Below are 21669 nucleotides of genomic sequence, written 5' to 3' on the forward strand. Positions count from 1 at the left end.
GAAGGTGCAAGAGGGGTTTGATTGATAAAGGGGCAAGAAAGTAAAGGGCAACAAAAGTAAATTAAACTAGCAATTAAAGGAAGCAAGTAATAAAAAGAGACATTCATGGCAAAGATTGAAAATATAGGCTTTCTATCCTAGTCATGCAATGATTAATTCATCCTATTTAGTCAACTCCAACAAGTAAAAGAAGGTATCATGTTATCTTCACATAGGGAGAATGTCAAACAAGACTAATCAATCATATCACAATGATAAACAAGAATTTATCTTATTACGTCATCCCAACGATAGAGGAAGGTATCATGTTATCCTCATACTCGAAGAAAGTCTAATAAGACTAGCTAATCTCAATCCAAAAGTCCTAATCAACTTACTAATTGAATTAGCAAAAGATTAGCGTCAATGGAAATAATATTAGCTAACAACTCTAGATCACCAACATAGGTTGGGTTTTCATGACTCAAGATTGCCTAATTACTCTTTTCAAGCCAAGAATGCTCAAAAGACTACTCTAACATCCAACCAAGCATTTTGTCAAACACTTGGAAGGCATAAAAGGAAAGCATGGTAAATTGCAAGGAAATATAAAATCTACCAACTACCAATTGCAAGGAAAGTAAATTCACAACTCAAATCAAGAATAAAAGAACATCAAACATTAAATTGCATTAAAAGGGGATCCAAATCCATCAAGAGTTCATCATCACAAAAGAGAGCAAAAAGGGAAACGAGAGAGCAAGAGAGTTATATCACTAGGGCATAAAAATGTAGAAGAAACAAGATGAAAGCAAAGAATTAAACATGGATCTATGATGCAATTAATCCTAGAAACCCTAAATCTAGAGAGAAGAGGGAGCTTCTCTCTCTAGAAACTAAGCTACATGATGCAAAAACTCCAAACAATTGCTCCCCCTTTGTCCAAGCTTGAATTCTGCATGAAATAGCATCAGAAATGAGTTGGATTGGGCATGGGCAGCTCAGAAATTACCCCGCGTTTTCCCTTTAAGTGAGTCACGTGCAGCAACCGACGCGTACGCGTCATGTGTGCGTACGCGTCGCCTGGAAATTTTCCTATCCACGCATATGCGCCATGTACGCGTACGCGTCGCCATGCAACGTCACTTCCACGCGCGCGCCTGGTGCGCGTGCGCGTCCATTGATGCACTCCCAATCCTTATTTTCTCATGCATTCTCCACTTTGTATGCTTTTTTCTTCACCTCTTCCATCCAATACTTGCCTTATAAACCTGAAATTACTAACAAACACATCAAGGCATCAAATGGAATTAAAGTGAGTTAAAATCACCAATTTAAGGGCCTAAAAAGCATGTTTTCACATTTAATCACAAATTGAGGGAGAATTGAAAAATCATGCTATTTCATTGAATAAATGTAGGAAAAGGGTGATAAAATCTCCTAAATTAACCACAAGATAAACCACAAGATTGGAGTTTATCACCGATGCCTCTGACGCCACCCATTGCAATGCCTTCCCAACTACTTTGACCAAAGCAGTCATAAAGTGGTTTGATAACCTGCCACCCAGGTCGATAACCTACTTCGACGACTTGGTCAAAAAATTCCTGACAAGATTTTTCATCCGGAAGGACAAAACAAAGCATGTTCCGATTTTGTTAAGAGTATAGCAAGAAATCGGGAAAACCCTCTACAACTATATGGAAAGGTTCAATAAAGCATATTTGAAAATCTAGAATCCACCAACCGAAGCTGTGATTATGGGTTTGGTCAATGGCCTCAAAGAAGGACCATTCTCCCAGTCAATATCTAAATGACACCCGACTTCTTTGAATGACGTCCAAGAAAGGGCAAAGAAATACATCAATATGGAAGAAAATTTCTGACTTAGAGAACCTCTCCCACAAACAAACTTGCCTTACTACCAAGCTCGGGACGAAAAAAAGAACCTAAGAAAAAAGAAGAACAAAATGTAGAGAAGCCCCAAAAGTACCATAACTGCACCCCTCTAAGGGTTTCCCTGGTGGACGTTTACCGTGAGATATGCTACACGGAGAAACTCCCACCTCGTCATCCGATTAAGCATAAGAAAGCTGGAACTCGGACTGAATATTGTGAATACCACAAGCTGTACGGGCATTCTACTAATGAATGCTATAACTTAAAGAATGTCATCTAAAAGTTGGCTAGAGAAGGCCGACTTGACAGATACCTAGCTGACAAGACGGACGACCTAAGGAAGAAAAGATGGGATGAAGAAGGACGACGGCCTGAATGCCCTCCTAACACCTGATGAGCGGATAATTTATACGTTTTTTGGCAATGTTTTTAGGTAGTTTTTAGCATGATTTAGTTAGGTTTTAGTATATTTTTATTAGTTTTTATGAAAAAATCACATTTCTTGACTTTACTATGAGTTTGTGTGTTTTTCTGTGATTTTAGGTATTTTCTGGCTGAAATTGAGGGACCTGAGCAAAAACTAATTTAGAGGCTGAGAAAGGACTGAAGATGCTGTTGGATTCTGACCTCCCTGCACTCGAAATAGATTTTCTAGAGCTACAGATAACCAATTGGAGCGCTCTCAATTGCGTTGGAAAGTAGACATCTTGGGCTTTCCATCAATGTATAATAGTTTATACTTTTCCCCAGATTTGATGGCCCAAATTGGCGTCAAAAATCCAGTCAGAGACCCTTTTCTGGTGTTAAACGCCAGAACTGGCATAAAAGCTGGAGTTAAACGCCCAAACTGGCACCAGAGCTGGAGTTTAACTCCAAGAGAAGCCTATGCACATGAAAGCTTCAATGATCAGCCCAAGCACACACCAAGTGAACTCCGGAAGTGGATTTCTGCATCATTTACTTATTTCTGTAAATCCTAGGTTACCAGTTCACTATAAATAGGACCTTTTACTATTGTATTTTCATCTTTTGATCATCTTTGATCTTGGGATCAGGACTTTGAACCCTTTTTCGTTTGTTTCATGCTATTTGGGAGGCATGGCTGAATGGCCATGCCTAGACCTTGTTCTTATATATTTTCAACGGTGGAGTTTCTACACATCATAGATTAAGGTGTGGAGCTCTGCTGTTCCTCATGAATTAATGCAAAGTACTATTGTTCTTCTATTCAATTCACGCTTATTCTTGTTCTAAGATATTCACCCGTACTTCAACCTGATGGATGTGATGATCCGTGACACTCATCATCGTCTTCCCTTATGAACGCGTGCCTGACAACCACTTCCGTTCTATTTGCAAGAGCTTGAGTGTGTATCTCTTGGCCTACCGGTTCACGATGCATGGTTGCCTCTCCTAACAACAGAGCTTCCATTCTATGTGATCATAGTCTTCGTGGTATAAGCTAGAAGCAATTGGCAGCAATCTTGAGATCCAGAAAGTCTAAACCTTGTCTGTGGTATTCCGAGTAGGATCTGGGATGGGATGACTGTGACGAGCTTCAAACTCGTGACTGTGGGGCGCAATGATAGTGCACAAAAGGAATAATGGATCTTATTCCGACACGATCGAGAACCGACAGTTGATTAGCCATGCGGGAAACTGTAGAGGACCATTTTCACTAAGAGGATGGATGGTAGCCATTGACAACGGTGATCCACCTACATACAGCTTGCCATGGAAAGGAGTATGAATGATTGGATGAAAGCAATAGGAAAGCAGAGGCTCAGAGGGAACAAAGCATCTTCATACGCTTATCTGAAATTCCCACCAATGAATTGCATAAGTATTTATATCCTATTTTTTGTTCTATTTCGTTCTTTTAATTGTCAAAACCCCATAACCATTTGAATCCGCCTGACTGAGATTTACAGGATGACCATAGCTTGCTTCAAGTCGACAGTCTCCGTGGGATCGACCCTTACTCACGTAAGGTATTACTTGGACGACCCAGTGCACTTGCTGGTTAGCTGCACGGAGTTGTGAGAGAAGTGTGAACTCACGATTTCATGTACCAAGTTTTTGGCGCCGTTGCCGGGGATTGTTCAAGTTTGGACAACTGACGGTTCATCTTGTTGCTTAGATTAGGTATCTTTCTTTTTATTTTGTTCTTCAGAATTTTTAAGAATGAAATCTAGAGTTTCAGATGATGCTTTTATCATCACAGGAGCTAGTTGATTCCCATCAATTTGGCTGTTGTATGTAATGTCCTACTGAAGCTTGGTTAACCATGTCTAATCTTTTTTAGACTGAAGCTTTAGACTAACATTTCATGATTCCTGAAATTCTTATTAAAAATTTTGAGTTTCTTATTTCCTTTTTCAAAAAAATATTTTCGAAAAATCACAAAAAAAATTAATAAAATCATAAAAACCAAAAAAAAATTGTGTTTCTTGTTTGAGTCTAGAGTCAAATTTTAAGTTTGGTGTCAATTACATGTCTCTATTTTTCTTGCATTTTTCAAAAATATATGCATTGTGTTCTTCATTGATCCTCAAGTTGTTCTTGATGATCTTCTTTGTCTGATCTTTAAATTCTCTTATTTTGTGTCTTTTGTTGTTTCTCATGTGCATTCTCAATTTGTTAGTGTCTCTAGTATGATAACTTCCAAGTTTGGTGTCTTGCATGTCTTTCTTTTCTTAAAAAAATATATTTTTCAAAAATATGTTCTTGATGTTCATCATGATCTTCAAAGTGTTCTTGGTGTTCATCTTGACATTTAAAGTGTTCTTGCATGCATTATCTGTTTGATTCTAATTTTTCATGATTAGTTTCATTTTGTTGTTTTTCTTTCTCCTTATTAAAAATTCAAAAAAATTTCAAAATTATGTCTTTTCAAGTCAATAATACAGAGAATTTAAGATTCAGAGCATACAGCAGAGAAATCACAGAGAAAAAGCTGGGATTTCAAAACGCCCATTGAAGAAGAAATTCTGGCGTTTAAACACCAGCCAGGGTACCTGGCTGGGTGTTTAACGCCCAAGGAGGTAGACAAGTGGGCGTTAAACGCCAGGATGGATGTCATTATGGGCGTTTAACGCCAGGATAGCACCAAGGAGGTAATTCTATTTTCAATTCAAATCTTTTTCAATTTTTCAGGTTTTAAAACTAATTTGTCAAAATCTTATCTTTTTCGTATCCTCTCTTATCAATCACATCTTTTTCAAAATCAAATCTTTTCTATTTTTCTTTTAATATTTTCGAAAATCCTTACTAACAATTAATGTTGTGATTCAAAAATTTCAAGCTTGTTACTTTCTTGTTAAGAAAGGTTCAATATTTGAATTTTAGAATCATATCTTTTAATTTCTTGTTAGTCAAGTCATCAATTTTAAAAAAATTAAATCTTTTTTTAATTCTTTTTCAATCATATCTTTTGCAAATCACATTTTTTTCAAATTTTGATTTCAAAAATCTTTTCTAACTTCTTATCTTTTCAAAAATTGATTTTCAAATCTTTTCACTATTTCTCATCTTTTTCAAAACCACCTAACTACCTTTCTCTATCTCTAATTTTCGAAAATCACTAACCACTTTTTCAAAAATCTTTTTAATTAACTAATTATTTTAATTTTAATATTCAAATTTCTTCTCTCTCCCATCTCTTTCTATTTAATCACTAACAGTTATCCTCCTTTGATAATTCGGACCCCCTTTCTCTCTATAAGTTCGAATTCTTCTTTATCTACCTCATCCTTCTATTCCTATTTTCCTCTGGCACCTCAAGGAATCTCTATACTGTGACATAGAGGATTCCATACTTTCCTGTTCTCTTCTCTTTCATATGAGCAGGAACAAGGACAAAGGCATTCTTGTTGAAGCTGATCCTGAACCTGAAAAGACTCTGAAGAGGAAGTTAAGAGAAGCTAAAGCACAACTCTCTGGAGAGGACTGATGAGCGGATAATTTATATGCTTTTTGGCATTGTTTTCATATAGTTTTTAGTAAGTTTAAGCTACTTTTAGGGATGTTTTCACTAGTTTTTATGTTAAATTCACATTTCTGGACTTTACTATGAGTTTGTGTGTTTTTCTGTGATTTCAGGTAAATTCTGACTGAAATTGAAGGATTTGAGCAAAACTCTGAAGAAGGCTAACAAAAGGACTGCTGATGCTGTTGGATTCTGACCTCCCTGCACTCGAAATGGATTTTCTGGAGCTACATAACTCCAATTGGCGCGCTCTCAACGGCGTTGGAAAGTAGACATCCAGGGCTTTCCAGCAATATATAATAGTCCATACTTTATTCGAAGAATGACGACGTAACTTGGCGTTGAACGCCAAGTACAAGCTGCTGTCTGGAGTTAAACGCCAGAAAAACGTCATGATCCGGAGTCAAACGCCCAAAACACGTCATAACCTGAAGTTTGACGCCAAGAAATGCCTCTACACGTGAATTCATCAAGCTCAGCCCAAGCACACACCAAGTGGGCCCCGGAAGTGGATTTATGCATCAATTACTTACTCATGTAAACCCTAGTAGCTAGTCTAGTATATATAGGACATTTATCTATTGTATTAGACATCCTGGATTGTATTTTGATCCTGTGATCACGTTAGAGAGGGCTGGCCATTCGGCCATGCCTGAACTCTTTGCTTATGTATTTTCAACGGTGGAGTTTCTGCACACCATAGATTAAGGGTGTGGAGCTCTGCTGTACCTCAAGTATTAATGAAATTCTATCTTCTTTTATTCAATTCTCTTTTATTCTTATTCCAAGATATTCATTCGTACCCAAGAACATGATGAATGTAATGAGTTCAATTACCCTCATTATTATTCTCACTTATGAACGCGAGTGATTGACAACCACTTACGTTCTACATGCAACAGAGCTTGAATGTGTATCTCTTAGATTCCCCAACAGAATCTTCGTGGTATAAGTTAGATAGTTGGCGGCATTCATCTGGATCCGGAAAGTCCAACCTTGTCTGTGGTGTCCCGAGTAGGATCCTGGGAGTCCGGAAAGTCCAACCTTGTCTGTGGTGTTCCGAGTAGGATTCCGATCATGAATGACCGTGACGTGCTTCAAACTTTAACCTGCTGGGCGTTGGTGACAGACGCAAAAGAGGGATTCTATTCCAGTAGGAGCGGGAACCAACCGGTGATTAGCCGTACTGTGACAGAGTGCGTTGCATAGTTTTCACTGCGAGGATGGGATGTAGCCATCAGCCATGGGTGATGCCTCCAGACTGGTTAGCTGTGCGAGTGACAGCCGCACAGGTTATTTCCCCGTGAGGAATGAAAGTAGCCACAGTTGATGGTGAACCCCTATACAAAGCTTGCCATGGAAAGGAGTAAGAAGGATTGAGTAGAAGGAGTAGGAGAGCAGGCGTCCTTGGGCTCTACAGCATCTCCATCCGCTTATCTGAAATTCCCACCAATGAATCTGCATAAGTATTCTATCCCTTTTATTATTCCTTTTTATTTATTTTGAATCTAATCAAGTATCATGTTTAATCTGCCTGACTGAGATTTGCAAGGTGACCATAGCTTGCTTCATACCAACAATCTCTGTGGATTCGACCCTTACTCACGTAAGGTTTATTACTTGGACGACCCAGTACACTTGCTGGTTAGTTGAACGAGATTGTGAAGGAAATAAACAATGCCCTCAGAGTATACATCTTTTATAAATACATAACAAGTGATCACAATTTCGTCCACCAAGTTTTTGGCGCCGTTGCCGGGGATTGTTCGAGTATGGACAACTGACGGTTCATCTTGTTGCTCAGATTAGGTAATTTTCTTTTCAAAAATCTTTTTCAAAATTTTTTTTTCTTTTATTTTTCGTTTTCCCAAAAATGTTTTTCGAAAAAAATTTTATAAAAAATACAAAAAAATTAGAAAATCATAAAAATCAAAAATATTTTGTGTTCTTGTTTGAGTCTTGTGTTAATTTTTAAGTTTGGTGTCAATTGCATGCTTTTAAAATTTTTCTTGCATTGTTTTCGAAAATTCATGCATTCATAGTGTTCTTCATGATCTTCAAGTTGTTCTTGACAAGTCCTCTTGTTTGATCTTGATGATTTCTTGTTTTGTGTCTTTTGTTGTTTTTCATGTGCATTTTTGCATTCATAATTTTCATGCATTAAAGATTTCTAAGTTTGGTGTCTTGCATGTTTTCTTTGCATAAAAAATTTTTCAAAATTATGTTCTTGATGTTCATCATGATCTTCATAGTGTTCTTGGTGTTCATCTTGACATTCATAGCATTCTTGCATGCATCTTGTGTCTTGATCCAAGATTTTCATGTTTTGGGTCATTTTTGTGTTTTTCATTCAAAATTTAAAAATCAAAAATATCTTTTCCTTATTTTCCTCTAAAATTTCGAAATTTTGGGTTGACTTGGTCAAAAATTTTTAAAAAAATTAGTTGTTTCTTACAAGTCAAGTCAAAATTTCAATTTTAAAAATCTTATCTTTTCAAAATCTTTTTCAAAAATCATATCTTTTTCATTTTTTTTAGCATTTTCGAAAATTTCAAAAATATTTTTCAAAATATTTTCAAAATCTTTTTCTTATCTTTTTATCAAATTTTCGAAAATTAGCTAACAATTAATGTGATTGGTTCAAAAATTTGAAGTTTGTTACTTTCTTGTTAAGAAAGGTTCAATCTTTAAATTCTAGAATCTTATCTTGTAGTTTCTTGTTAGTTAAGTAATTTTTAAAATTAAATCTTTTTCAAAATATCTTTTTCAAATATATCTTTTTATCTTTTATTTTATCTTTTTCAAAATTTGATTTCAAAATATCTTATCTAACCTCCTATCTTCTTATCTTTTTCAAATTTTGATTTCAATTCTTTTTCAATCAACTAACTAACTCTTTGTTTGTTTCTTATCTTTTTTCAAAACCACCTAACTATTTTTCCCTCTTCTATTTTCGAAAATTCTCCCTCTCTTTTTCAAAAATTCTTTTTGTTTTAAATTTTTAATTTTAATTATATTTTATCTTTAATTTTCGAAAATTACTAACTTCTTTTTCAAAAATTATTTTCGAATTCTTCTCTCTCTTCTCTTATCTTCTTCTATTTAATTATTTAACTACTAACACTTCTCTTCACCTCTCTTCATCCGAATTCTTCTTCATCCTTCTTCATTCTTCTACCTCTTTCTTCTTCTACTAACCTAAGGGAATCTCTATACTGTGACATAGAGGATTCCTTTTTCTTTTCTTGTTTTCTTCTCTTTCTTATGAGCAGGAACAAGGAAAAGGGCACTCTTGTTGAAGCTGATCCGGAACCTGAAAGGACTCTGAAGAAAAAATTAAGAGAAGCTAAATTACAACAATCCAGAGGCAACCTTTTAGAAAATTTCGAACAAGAGGAAGAGATGCCGAAAATAATAATAATAATGTAAGGAGAATGCTTGGTGATTTCACAAAGCCAACATCCAAGTTTGATGGAAGAAGCATCTCCATTCCTGCCATTGGAGCCAATGACTTTGAGCTTAAGCCTCAACTAGTTGCTTTGATGCAACAAAACTGCAAGTTTTATGGACTTCCATCTGAAGATCCCTATCAGTTCTTAACTGAATTCTTGCAAGTCTGTGATACTGTAAAGACGAATGGAGTTGATCCTGAAGTCTACAGACTCATGCTTTTCCCTTTTGCTGTAAGAGACAGAGCTAGAATATGGTTGGATTCACAACCTAAGGATAGCCTGGACTCCTGGGATAAGCTGGTCACTGCTTTCTTAGATAAGTTCTTCCCTCCTCAAAAGCTGAGCAAGCTGAGAGTGGATGTTCAAACCTTCAAACAAAAAGATGGTGAATCCCTCTATGAAGCTTGGGAAAGATACAAGCAGCTGACCAAGAGATGTCCATCTGACATGTTTTCAGAATGGACCTTATTAGATATATTCTATTATGGTCTATCTGAATTTTCGAAAATGTCATTGGACCACTCTGCAGGTGGATCTATTCACCTGAAGAAAACGCCTGAAGAGGCACAAGAACTCATTGACATGGTTGCTAACAACCAGTTCATGTACACCTCTGAGAGGAATTCCGTGAATAATGGAGTCCCTCAGAAGAAAGGAGTTCTTGAAATTGATGCTCTGAATGCCATACTGGCTCAGAACAAAGTGTTGACTCAACAGGTCAACATGATCTCTCAAAATCTGAATGGATTGCAACATGCATCCAACAGTACTAGAGAGGTAGCTTCTGAAGAAGCTTATGATCCTGAGAACCCTGCCATGGCAGAGGTTAATTATCTGGATGAACCATATGGAAATACCTATAACCCATCATGGAGAAATCATCCAAATTTCTCATGGAAGGATCAACAAAAACCTCAACAAGGTTTTAACAATGGTGGACGCAATAGGCTGAATAATAGTAAGCCATATCCATCATCTTCTCAGCAACAGACAGAGAACTCTGAACAAAATAATTCTAATTTAGCTAATATAGTCTCTGATCTGTCAAAGGCCAGCTGAGTAAGAAAGTTATTGAAACTCCTCCCAGTATTCTCCCAAGTAATACAGAAGAGAATCCAAAAGGAGAGTGCAAAGCCATTGACTTAGTCAACATGGCCGAAAGCACAAAGGAGGAGGAGGACGAAAATCCTAGTGAGAAAGAACTCCTGGGACGTCCTCCAAGCAAGAAGGAGCTTCCTAATAAGGATCCTGAGGAATCTGAGGCTCATACAGAGACCATAGAGATTCCATTAAATCTCCTTCTGCCATTCATGAGCTCTGACTATTATTCATCCTCTGAAGAGGATGAAGATGTGACTAGTGAGCAAGTTGCTCAATATCTAGGAGCTATCATGAAACTGAATGCCAAGCTATTTGGTAATGAGACTTGGGAAAGTGAACCTCCCTTGCTCATTAGTGATTTGGATACTTGGATTCAGGAAACTCTACCTCAAAAGAGACAAGATCCTGGCAAGTTCTTGATACCTTGCACCATTGGCACCATGAGCTTTGAGAAAGCTCTATGTGATCTTGGGTCAGGGATAAACCTTATGCCACTCTCTGTAATGGAGAAGCTAAGAATCATTGAGGTACAACCTGCCTTGTTCTCATTACAATTGGCAGATAAATCCATGAGAGAAGCTCATGGGATAGTAGAGGATGTGCTAGTAAAAGTTGAAGACTTTTACATCCCTGCTGATTTCCTAATCCTAGATACTAGGAAGGAAGATGATGAATGCATCATCCTAGGAAGACCTTTCCTAGCCACAGCAGAAGCTGTGATAGATGTCAACAGAGGAGAGTTAATCCTTCAATTGAATGGGGAATACCTTGTGTTTCAAGCACATGGCCATCCCTCTGTGACAAAAGAGAGTAAGCATGAAGAGCTTCTCTCAGTTCAAGGTCAAGAAGAGCCCACACAGTCAAACTCTAAGTTTGGTGTTGTGAAGCCACAACCAAACTCTAAGTTTGGTGTTCAAACCCCATATCCAAACTCTAAGTTTGGTGTTGGGACTAGACAACATTGACTTGATTGCTCTGTGGCTCCATGAGAGCCACTGTCAAGCTATTGACATTAAAGAAGCGCTTGTTGGGAGGCAACCCAATTTTATTTATCTAATTTTATTTTATTTTGTTTCTTTGTTATTTTTGTGTTTAATTAGGTACATGATCATGAGGAGTCACGAAAAAAAATCAAAAAAATTAAAAACAGAGTCAAAAACAGAAGAAAAAAATTTTCACCCTGGAGGACGCACGGGCCGGCGTTCAGCGCCCAGAAGATGCATCTGGCGGGCGTTCAACGCCAGAACAGAGCATCTTCCTGGCGCTGAACGCCCAAAACAAGCAACATCCTGGCGTTTAACGCCAGGATGCGCACGCAGAGGACAATCTGGCGCTGAACGCCAGAAACAAGCTTGAAACTGGCGTTCAACGCCAGAATCAAGCATCACATGGGCGTTTAACGCCCAGATCAAGCATCACATGGGCGTTTAACGCCCAGAACATGCACCAATGGGCGTTTGAACGCCAGAATGGTGCATGAAGGCAATTTACACGCCTATAGGGTGAAGGAATGGTATTTCTTTTCACCTCAGGACCTGTGGACCCCACAGGATCCCCACCTCAGGACCTGTGGACCCCACAGGATCCCCACCTACCTTTTCTTTTAATCCTATTCACACTCTCCTAATCCAAATCTCATTCTCAATGTCACCCTTCCCAAAAACCTTCACCAATCACATCAACCTCCTCTTCCCCATAAACCCCACCTACCCCCATTACATTCAAATTCAATTTCCCACCCATTCCCACCCAAAATGGCCGAAACCTGACCCTCCCCCCCTCCCTATAAATACCTCCCTTTTCTTCTTCATTTTCACACAACATAACCCCTTCTTCTCTACATAGCCGAACCCACTTCTCTCCCTCTCTCCCAAATTCTCTTCTTCTTCTTCTTCTACTCTTCTTTTCTTTTTGCTCGAGGACGAGCAAATTTTAAGTTTGGTGTGGTAAAAAGCCTAGCTTTTTATTTTTCATTCACCATCAATGGCACCCAAGACCGGAGTTTCCTCAAGAAAAGGAAAAGGGAAGGCAAAAGCTTCCACTTCCGAATCATGGGAAAAGGAGAGATTCATCTCCAAGAGCCACCAAGACCACTTCTATGATGTTGTGGCAAAGAAGAGGGTGATCCCTGAGGTCCCCTTCAAACTCAAAAAGAATGAGTATCCAGAAATCCGACATGAGATCCAAAGAAGAGGGTGGGAAGTCATAACCAACCCCATGCAACAAGTCGGATTATTGATGGTTCAAGAATTCTATGCTAATGCATGGATCACAAGGAACCATGATCAAAGTATGAACCCGAATCCAAAGAACTATCTCACAATGGTTCGGGGGAAATACTTAGATTTCAGTCCGGAAAATGTGAGGCTGGCGTTTCATTTACCCATGATGCAAGGTGATGAACGCCCTTACACAAGGAGGGTCAACTTCAATCAAAGGTTGGACCAAGTTCTAATGGACATTTGTGTGGAAGGCGCCCAATGGAGAGTAGACTCCAAAGGCAAACCAGTCCAACTAAGAAGACTGGACCTCAAGCCTGTAGCTAGAGGATGGCTGGAGTTCATCCAAAGATCCATCATCCCTACAAGCAACCGATCTGAAGTTACTGTGGATCGGGCAATCATGATTCATAGCATCATGATTGGAGAGGAAGTAGAGGTTCATGAAGTCATAGCCAATGAACTCTACAAAATAGCTGACAAGCCTTCATACATGGCACGGCTAGCCTTCCCCCACCTCATATGCCATCTATGTTATTCAGCTGGAGCTATCATAGATGGAGATGTCTCCATTGAAGAAGACAAGCCCATCACCAAGAAAAGGATGGAGCAAACAAGGGAAGTCCCTCACGGCCCCCAAGGAGAACATGAGGAAGTTCATCAACAAATGCCTCATGGAATGCACTTTCCTCCCAACAACTATTGGGAGCAACTCAGTACCTCCTTAGAAGACTTGAGCCAAAACGTGGAACAACTAAGGGTGGAACACCATGAACACACCCTCACTCTCCAAGAAATAAGAGAAGATCAAAGAGCTATGAGAGAGGAGCAACAAAGGCAAGGAAGGGACATAGAAGAGTTAAAGAACATCATTGGTCCTTCAAGAAGAAGACGCCACTAGAGGTGGATTCATTCCTTGTTCTTTATTTTCTTTCTGTTTTCGGTTTTTAAGTGTTATGTTTGTCTATGTTTTTTGTGTTTCTACTTCATGATCATTAGTGTGTAAACCATGCCTTAAAGCTATGAATAAAATCCATTAGTCTTTCACCTCTCTTAAAAGAAAAATGTTTTAATTCAAAAGAACAAGAAGTACATAATTTTCGAAATTATTAGTGAATTTGATTTAATTATATTGATGTGGTGGCAATAATTTTTGTTTTCTGAATGAATGCTTGAACAGTGCATATTTTTGATCTTGTTGTTTATGAGTGTTAAAATTGTTGGCTCTTGAAAGAATGATGAACAAAGAGAAATGTTATTGATGAACTGAAAAATTCATGAATTGATTCTTGAAGCAAGAAAAAGCAGTGAAAAAAAAAATAGAAAGAAAAAGCAAGCAGAAAAAGCCAATAGCCCTTAAAACCAAAAGGCAAGGGTAGCAAGGATCCAAGGCTTTGAGCATCAATGGATAGGAGGGCCCAAGGAAATAAAATCCAGGCCTAAGCGGCTAAATCAAGCTGTCCCTAACCATGTGCTTGTGTCATGAAGGTCCAAGTGAAAAGCTTGAGACTGAGTGGTTAAAGTCGAGATCCAAAGCAAAAGAGTGTGCTTAAGAGCTCTGGACACCACTAACTGGGGACTCTAGCAAAGCTGAGTCACAATCTGAAAAGGTTCACCCAGTTATGTGTCTGTGGCATTTGTGTATCCGGTGGTAATACTGGAAGACAAAATGCTTAGGGCCACGGCCAAGACTCATAAGTAGCTGTGTTCAAGAATCAACATGCTTAACTAGGAGAGTCAATAACACTATCCGAAATTCTAAGTTCCTAGAGAAGCCAATCACTCTAAACTTCAAAGGAAAAAGTGAGATGCCAAAACTGTTCAGAAGCAAAAAGCTACAAGTCCCGCTCATCTAATTAAATTAATATTCATTGATATTTTGAACTTTATAGTATATTCTCTTCTTTTTATCCTACTTGATTTTCAGTTGCTTGGGGACAAGCAACAATTTAAGTTTGGTGTTGTGATGAGCGGATAATTTATACGCTTTTTGGCATTGTTTTCATATAGTTTTTAGTAAGTTTAAGCTACTTTTAGGGATGTTTTCACTAGTTTTTATGTTAAATTCACATTTCTGGACTTTACTATGAGTTTGTGTGTTTTTCTGTGATTTCAGGTAAATTCTGACTGAAATTGAAGGATTTGAGCAAAACTCTGAAGAAGGCTAACAAAAGGACTGCTGATGCTGTTGGATTCTGACCTCCCTGCACTCGAAATGGATTTTCTGGAGCTACATAACTCCAATTGGCGCGCTCTCAACGGCGTTGGAAAGTAGACATCCAGGGCTTTCCAGCAATATATAATAGTCCATACTTTATTCGAAGAATGACGACGTAACTTGGCGTTGAACGCCAAGTACAAGCTGCTGTCTGGAGTTAAACGCCAGAAAAACGTCATGATCCGGAGTCAAACGCCCAAAACACGTCATAACCTGAAGTTTGACGCCAAGAAATGCCTCTACACGTGAATTCATCAAGCTCAGCCCAAGCACACACCAAGTGGGCCCCGGAAGTGGATTTATGCATCAATTACTTACTCATGTAAACCCTAGTAGCTAGTCTAGTATATATAGGACATTTATCTATTGTATTAGACATCCTGGATTGTATTTTGATCCTGTGATCACGTTAGAGAGGGCTGGCCATTCGGCCATGCCTGAACTCTTTGCTTATGTATTTTCAACGGTGGAGTTTCTGCACACCATAGATTAAGGGTGTGGAGCTCTGCTGTACCTCAAGTATTAATGAAATTCTATCTTCTTTTATTCAATTCTCTTTTATTCTTATTCCAAGATATTCATTCGTACCCAAGAACATGATGAATGTAATGAGTTCAATTACCCTCATTATTATTCTCACTTATGAACGCGAGTGATTGACAACCACTTACGTTCTACATGCAACAGAGCTTGAATGTGTATCTCTTAGATTCCCCAACAGAATCTTCGTGGTATAAGTTAGATAGTTGGCGGCATTCATCTGGATCCGGAAAGTCCAACCTTGTCTGTGGTGTCCCGAGTAGGATCCTGGGAGTCCGGAAAGTCCAACCTTGTCTGTGGTGTTCCGAGTAGGATTCCGATCATGAATGACCGTGACGTGCTTCAAACTTTAACCTGCTGGGCGTTGGTGACAGACGCAAAAGAGGGATTCTATTCCAGTAGGAGCGGGAACCAACCGGTGATTAGCCGTACTGTGACAGAGTGCGTTGCATAGTTTTCACTGCGAGGATGGGATGTAGCCATCAGCCATGGGTGATGCCTCCAGACTGGTTAGCTGTGCGAGTGACAGCCGCACAGGTTATTTTCCCGTGAGGAATGAAAGTAGCCACAGTTGATGGTGAACCCCTATACAAAGCTTGCCATGGAAAGGAGTAAGAAGGATTGAGTAGAAGGAGTAGGAGAGCAGGCGTCCTTGGGCTCTACAGCATCTCCATCCGCTTATCTGAAATTCCCACCAATGAATCTGCATAAGTATTCTATCCCTTTTATTATTCCTTTTTATTTATTTTGAATCTAATCAAGTATCATGTTTAATCTGCCTGACTGAGATTTGCAAGGTGACCATAGCTTGCTTCATACCAACAATCTCTGTGGATTCGACCCTTACTCACGTAAGGTTTATTACTTGGACGACCCAGTACACTTGCTGGTTAGTTGAACGAGATTGTGAAGGAAATAAACAATGCCCTCAGAGTATACATCTTTTATAAATACATAACAAGTGATCACAATTTCGTCCACCAAGGACCTGGCAGAAAATTTTGAAAAAGAAGAAGACATGGCAGCCGAAAATAACAGCAATGCCAACAATGCAAGGAAGGTGCTTGGTGAGTTTACTGCACCTACTCCTGACTTCTATGGGAGAAGCATCTCTATTCCTGCCATTGGAGCAAACAACTTTGAGCTTAAGCCTCAATTAGTATCTCTAATGCAATAGAATTGCAAGTTTTATGGACTTCCATTGGAAGATCCTCATCAGTTCTTGGCTGAATTCTTGCAAATCTGTGACACTGTTAAGACCAATGGAGTTGATCCCGAGGTTTACAGACTTATGCTCTTCCCTTTTGCTATAAGAGACAGAGCTAGTATATAGTTGAATTCACAACCTAGAGACAGCCTGAACTCTTGGGAAAAGCTGGTCAATGCCTTCTTAGCTAAATTCTTTCCACCTCAAAAGATGAGTAAGCTTAGAGTGAAAGTTCAAACCTTTAAGCAGAAGGAAGGTGAATCCCTCTATAAAGCTTGGGAAAGATACAAGCAATTGATCAGAAGGTGTCCCTATGACATGCTTTCAGAATGGAGCATCATAGGTATCTTCTATGATGGTCTGTCTGAGTTATCCAAGATGTCATTGGACCATTCTGCAGGCGGATCTATTCATCTGAAGAAAACGCATGCAGAAGCCCAGGAACTCATTGAAATGGTTGCAAATAACCAGTTCATGTACACCTCTGAAAGAAATCCTGTGAACAATAGGACAACTCAGAAGAAAGGAGTTCTTGAGATTGATACTCTGAATGCCATATTGGCTCAAAACAAAATATTGACTCAGCAAGTCAATATAATTTCTCAGAATCTGACTGGATTGAAAGCTGCATCTGGCAGTGCTAAAGAAGCCTCCTCTGAAGGAGAAGCTTATGACCCTGAGAATCTTGCAATGGAAGAGGTGAATTACATGGGAGAACCCTATGAAAAATGATGAGCAGATAATTTATACGCTTTTTGGCATTGTTTTTAGGTAGTTTTTAGTAAGATCTAGCTACTTTTAGGGATGTTTTTATTATTTTTTATGCAAAATTCACATTTCTGGACTTTACTATGAGTTTGTGTATTTTTATGTGATTTCAGGTATTTTCTGGCTGAAATTGAGGGACCTGAGCAAAAATCTGATTCAGGCTGAAAAAGGACTGCTGATGTTGTTGGATTCTGACCTCCCTGCACTTGAAATAAATTTTTTGGAGCTACAAAACTCCAAATGGTGTGCTCTCAATTGCGTTGGAAAGTAGAAATCCAGGACTTTCCAGAAATATATAATAATTCATACTTTATTCGAGTTTAGATGACACAAACTGGCGTTCAACGCCAGTTCCATGTTGCATTCTGGGGTAAAATGCCAGAAACACGTCACAAACCAGAGTTAAATGCCAAACAGACGTTACAACTTGGCGTTTAACTCCAAGAGAAGCCTCTGCACGTGTAAAGCTCAAGCTCAGCCCAAGCACACACCAAAGTGGGCCCTGGAAGTGGATTTCTGCACTAAGACTTATTTTTGTAAACCCTAGTAACTAGTCTAGTATAAATAGGATATTTTACTATTGGATTAGGGATCTTTTGTCTCAGTTTTAATCTATTGTTCATCTTAGGTGACTATTGATCACATTTGGGGGCTGGCCATTTGGCCATGCTTGGACCTTTATCACTTATGTATTTTCAACGGTGGAGTTTCTACACACCATAGATTAAGGTGTGGAGCTATGTTGTACTTTGAGTATTAATGCAATTACTACTGTTCTTCTATTCAATTCATGCTTATTCTTATTCTAAGATATTCATTCACACTTCAACCTGATGAATGTGATGATCCGTGACACTCATCACCATTCTCAACCTATAAGCGTGTGCCTGACAACCACCTCCGTTCTACTTTCGATTGAATGAGTATCTCTTGGATTCCTTAATCAGAGTCTTCGTGGTATAAGCTAGAATTCATTGGCAGCATTCTTGAGAATCCGGAAAGTCTAAACCTTGTCTGTGGTATTCCGAGTAGGATTCAGGGATTGAATGACTGTGACGAGCTTCAAACTCGTGATTGTTGGGCGTAGTAATAGACGCAAAAGAATCACTAGATTCTATTCCAACATGATCGAGAACCAACAGATGATTAGGCGTGCTGTGACAGAGCATTTGGACCATTTTCACTGAGAGGATGGGAAGTAGCCATTGACAACGGTGACGCCCTACATACAGCTTGCCATAGAAAGGAGTAAGAATGATTGGATGAAAGCTGTAGGAAAGCAGAGATTCAGAAGGAACAAAGCATCTCCATACACTTATCTGAAATTCCCACCAATGATTTACATAAGTATCTCTATCTTTATTTTATGCTTTATTTATTTTCATATTTTTGAAAACCATTATAACCATTGGAATCCGCCTGACTGAGATTTACAAGATGACCATAGCTTGCTTCATACCAACAATCTCCGTGGGATCGACCCTTACTCACGTAAGGTATTACTTGGACGACCCAGTACACTTGCTGGTTAGTTGTGCGAAGTTGTGACAAAGTGTGATTCACGTTAGAGAGCTCCAAGTTATTGGTGCCATTGTTGATGATCACAATTTCGTGCACCAGAAACACCTACAACTCTTCATGGAGGAATCACCTAAATTTCTCATGGAAGGATCAATAGAAACCTCAACAAGGCTTCAATAACAATAATGGTGGGAGAAATAGGTTTGGCAATAGCAAACCTTTCCCATCATCTTCTCAACAACAGACAGAGAACTCTGAGTAGAATCGTTCTGGCTTAATAACCTTAGACTCTGATTTATCTAAGACCACACTAAGTTTCATGAATGTAACAAGGTCCTTCATTAGAAATTTAGAGGTACAAGTGGGTCAGCTGAGTAAAAAGGTTACTGAAACTCCTCCTAGCACTCTCCCAAGCAATACAAAAGAAAATCCCAAGAGAGAATGCAAGGCCATAACCATGACTAACATGGCTGAACCTGGAGAGAGTGAGCGGGATATGATTCCCAGTGAAAACCTCATGGGATGTCCTCTGAATGAAAAGAAGTTCCCCTTTGAGGAACCAAGGAAATCTGAGGCTCATACAGAGACCATAGAGATTCCATTGAACCTACTTTTGCCATTCATGAGCTCTGATGAGTATTCTTCCTCTGAAGAGGATGAAGATGTTACTGAAGAGCAAGTTGCTAAGTACCTTGGAGCAATCATGAAGCTGAATGCCAAGTTATTTGGTAATGAGACTTGGGAGGATGAACCCCCTTGCTCAATAATGAACTGAATGACTTGATTAGGTAGAAAAAGAAAAAGAAAAAGAAAAAGCCAATAGCCCTTTAAACCAAAAGGCAAGGGTAAAAAGGATCCAAGGCTTTGAGCATTAATGGATAGGAGGGCCCAAGAGAATAAAATCCTGGCCTAAGCGGCTAAATCAAGCCGTCCCTAACCATGTGCTTGTGTCATGAAGGTCCAACTGGAAAGCTTGAGACTGAGTGGTTAAAGTCGTGATCCAAAGCAAAAGAGTGTGCTTAAGAACTCTGGATAGCTCTATGACTTTAGCAAAGCTGAGTCACAATCTGAAAAGGTTCACCCAGTTATGTGTCTGTGGCAGTTATGTATCCGGTCGTAATAATGGAAAACAAAGTGCTTAGAGTCACGGCTAAGACTCATAAAGTAGCTGTGTTCAAGAATTAAAATACTGAACTAGGAGAATCAATAACACTATCTAAATTCTGAGTTCCTATAGATGTCAATCATTCTGAATTTCAAAGGATAAAGTGAGATGCCAAAATTGTTCAGAAGCAAAAAGCTACTAGTCCCGCTCATGTAATTGGGACTAAGTTTCATTGATATTGTGAGATTCATTGTATATTCTCTTCTTTTTATTCTATTTTGTTTTCAATTGCTTGGGGACAAGCAACAATTTAAGTTTGGTGTTGTGATGAGCGGATAATTTATACGCTTTTTGGCATTGTTTTTAGGTAGTTTTTAGCATGATTTACTTAGTTTTTAGTATATTTTTATTAGTTTTTATGCAAAAATTACATTTCTGGACTTTACTATGAGTTTGTATGTTTTTCTGTGATTTCAGGTATTTTCTGGCTGAAATTGAGGGACCTGAGCAAAAATCTAATTTAGAGGCTGAGAAAGGACTAAAGATGATGTTGGATTCTGACCTCCCTGGTGGATGAAATTGTGATACAAGAGTTCCAGGCACTGTTAGAGAAGCTCACAACTCCGTTCAACTTAACCAGCAAGTGTACTGGGTCATCCAAGTAATACCTTACGTGAGTAAGGGTCGATCCCACAGAGATTGTTGGTATGAAGCAAGCTATGGTCACCTTGTAAATCTCAGTTAGGCAGATTAAATGGTTATGGTTTTCGAAAATTAATAATAAATAGAAAATAAAAAGGGATAGAAATATTTATGTAAATCAATAGTGGGAATTTCAGATAGGCGTGTGGAGATGCTAGAATCCTTTCAAATCTCTACTTTCTTATTGCTTTCATCCAATCCTTCTTACTTCTTTCCATGGCAAGCTATATGTAGGGCATCACCATCATCAATGGCTACTTTTAATTCTCTCGGGAAAATGGTCCTATGCGCTGTCACTGCACGGCTAATCGTCTGGAGGCATCACCCTTGACAATGGCTACATCCCATCCTCTCAGTGAAAATGGTCCAAATGCTCTGTCACAGCACGACTAATCATCTGTCGGTTCTCAATCAGGTTGGAGTAGAATCCATTGATTCTTTTGCGTTTGTCATCACGCCCAGCCTTCAGGAGTTTGAAGCTCGTCACAGTCATTCATTACCGGAATCCTACTCGGAATACCACAGACAAGGTTAGACCTTCCGGATTCCCGGGATCCTACTCGGAATACCACAGACAAGGTTAGACTTTCCGGATCCCCATGAATGCCGCCATCTATCTAGCTTATACCACGAAGATTCTGTTGGAAAATCTAAGAGATATACGTCCGGCCTAAGGTAGAACGGAAGTGGTTGTCAGTCACGCGCGTTCATAGGTGAGAATGATTATGAGTGTCACGGATCATCACATTCATCAACGTGTTGTACAACGTATATCTTGGAATAAGAATAAAAGAGAATTGAATAGAAAGTAATAATAATTGTATTGAAACTTGAGGTACAGCAGAGCTCCACACCCTTAATCTATGGTGTGTAGAAACTCCACCGTTGAAAATACATAAGTGAAAGGTTCAGGCATGGCCGAATGGCCAGCCCCCTGAATGATCAAAAGACCGAATGGTCAAAAGATGAC

The 21669-nt window shown here is 38.9% G+C and overlaps 1 non-coding gene across 1 annotated transcript; it reads right to left on the reverse strand.

Annotated features, from left to right (window-relative positions):
- Positions 1-16819: 16819 nt before the first annotated feature.
- On the reverse strand, positions 16820-16927 carry LOC112793436 (small nucleolar RNA R71). Its single transcript, XR_003198127.1, has one exon. It is a non-coding gene; the product is annotated as a small nucleolar RNA R71 (small nucleolar RNA).
- Positions 16928-21669: the final 4742 nt, after the last annotated feature.

This window comes from Arachis hypogaea, chromosome 3 (assembly GCF_003086295.3).
Source record: "Arachis hypogaea cultivar Tifrunner chromosome 3, arahy.Tifrunner.gnm2.J5K5, whole genome shotgun sequence".
NCBI lineage: Eukaryota > Viridiplantae > Streptophyta > Magnoliopsida > Fabales > Fabaceae > Arachis > Arachis hypogaea.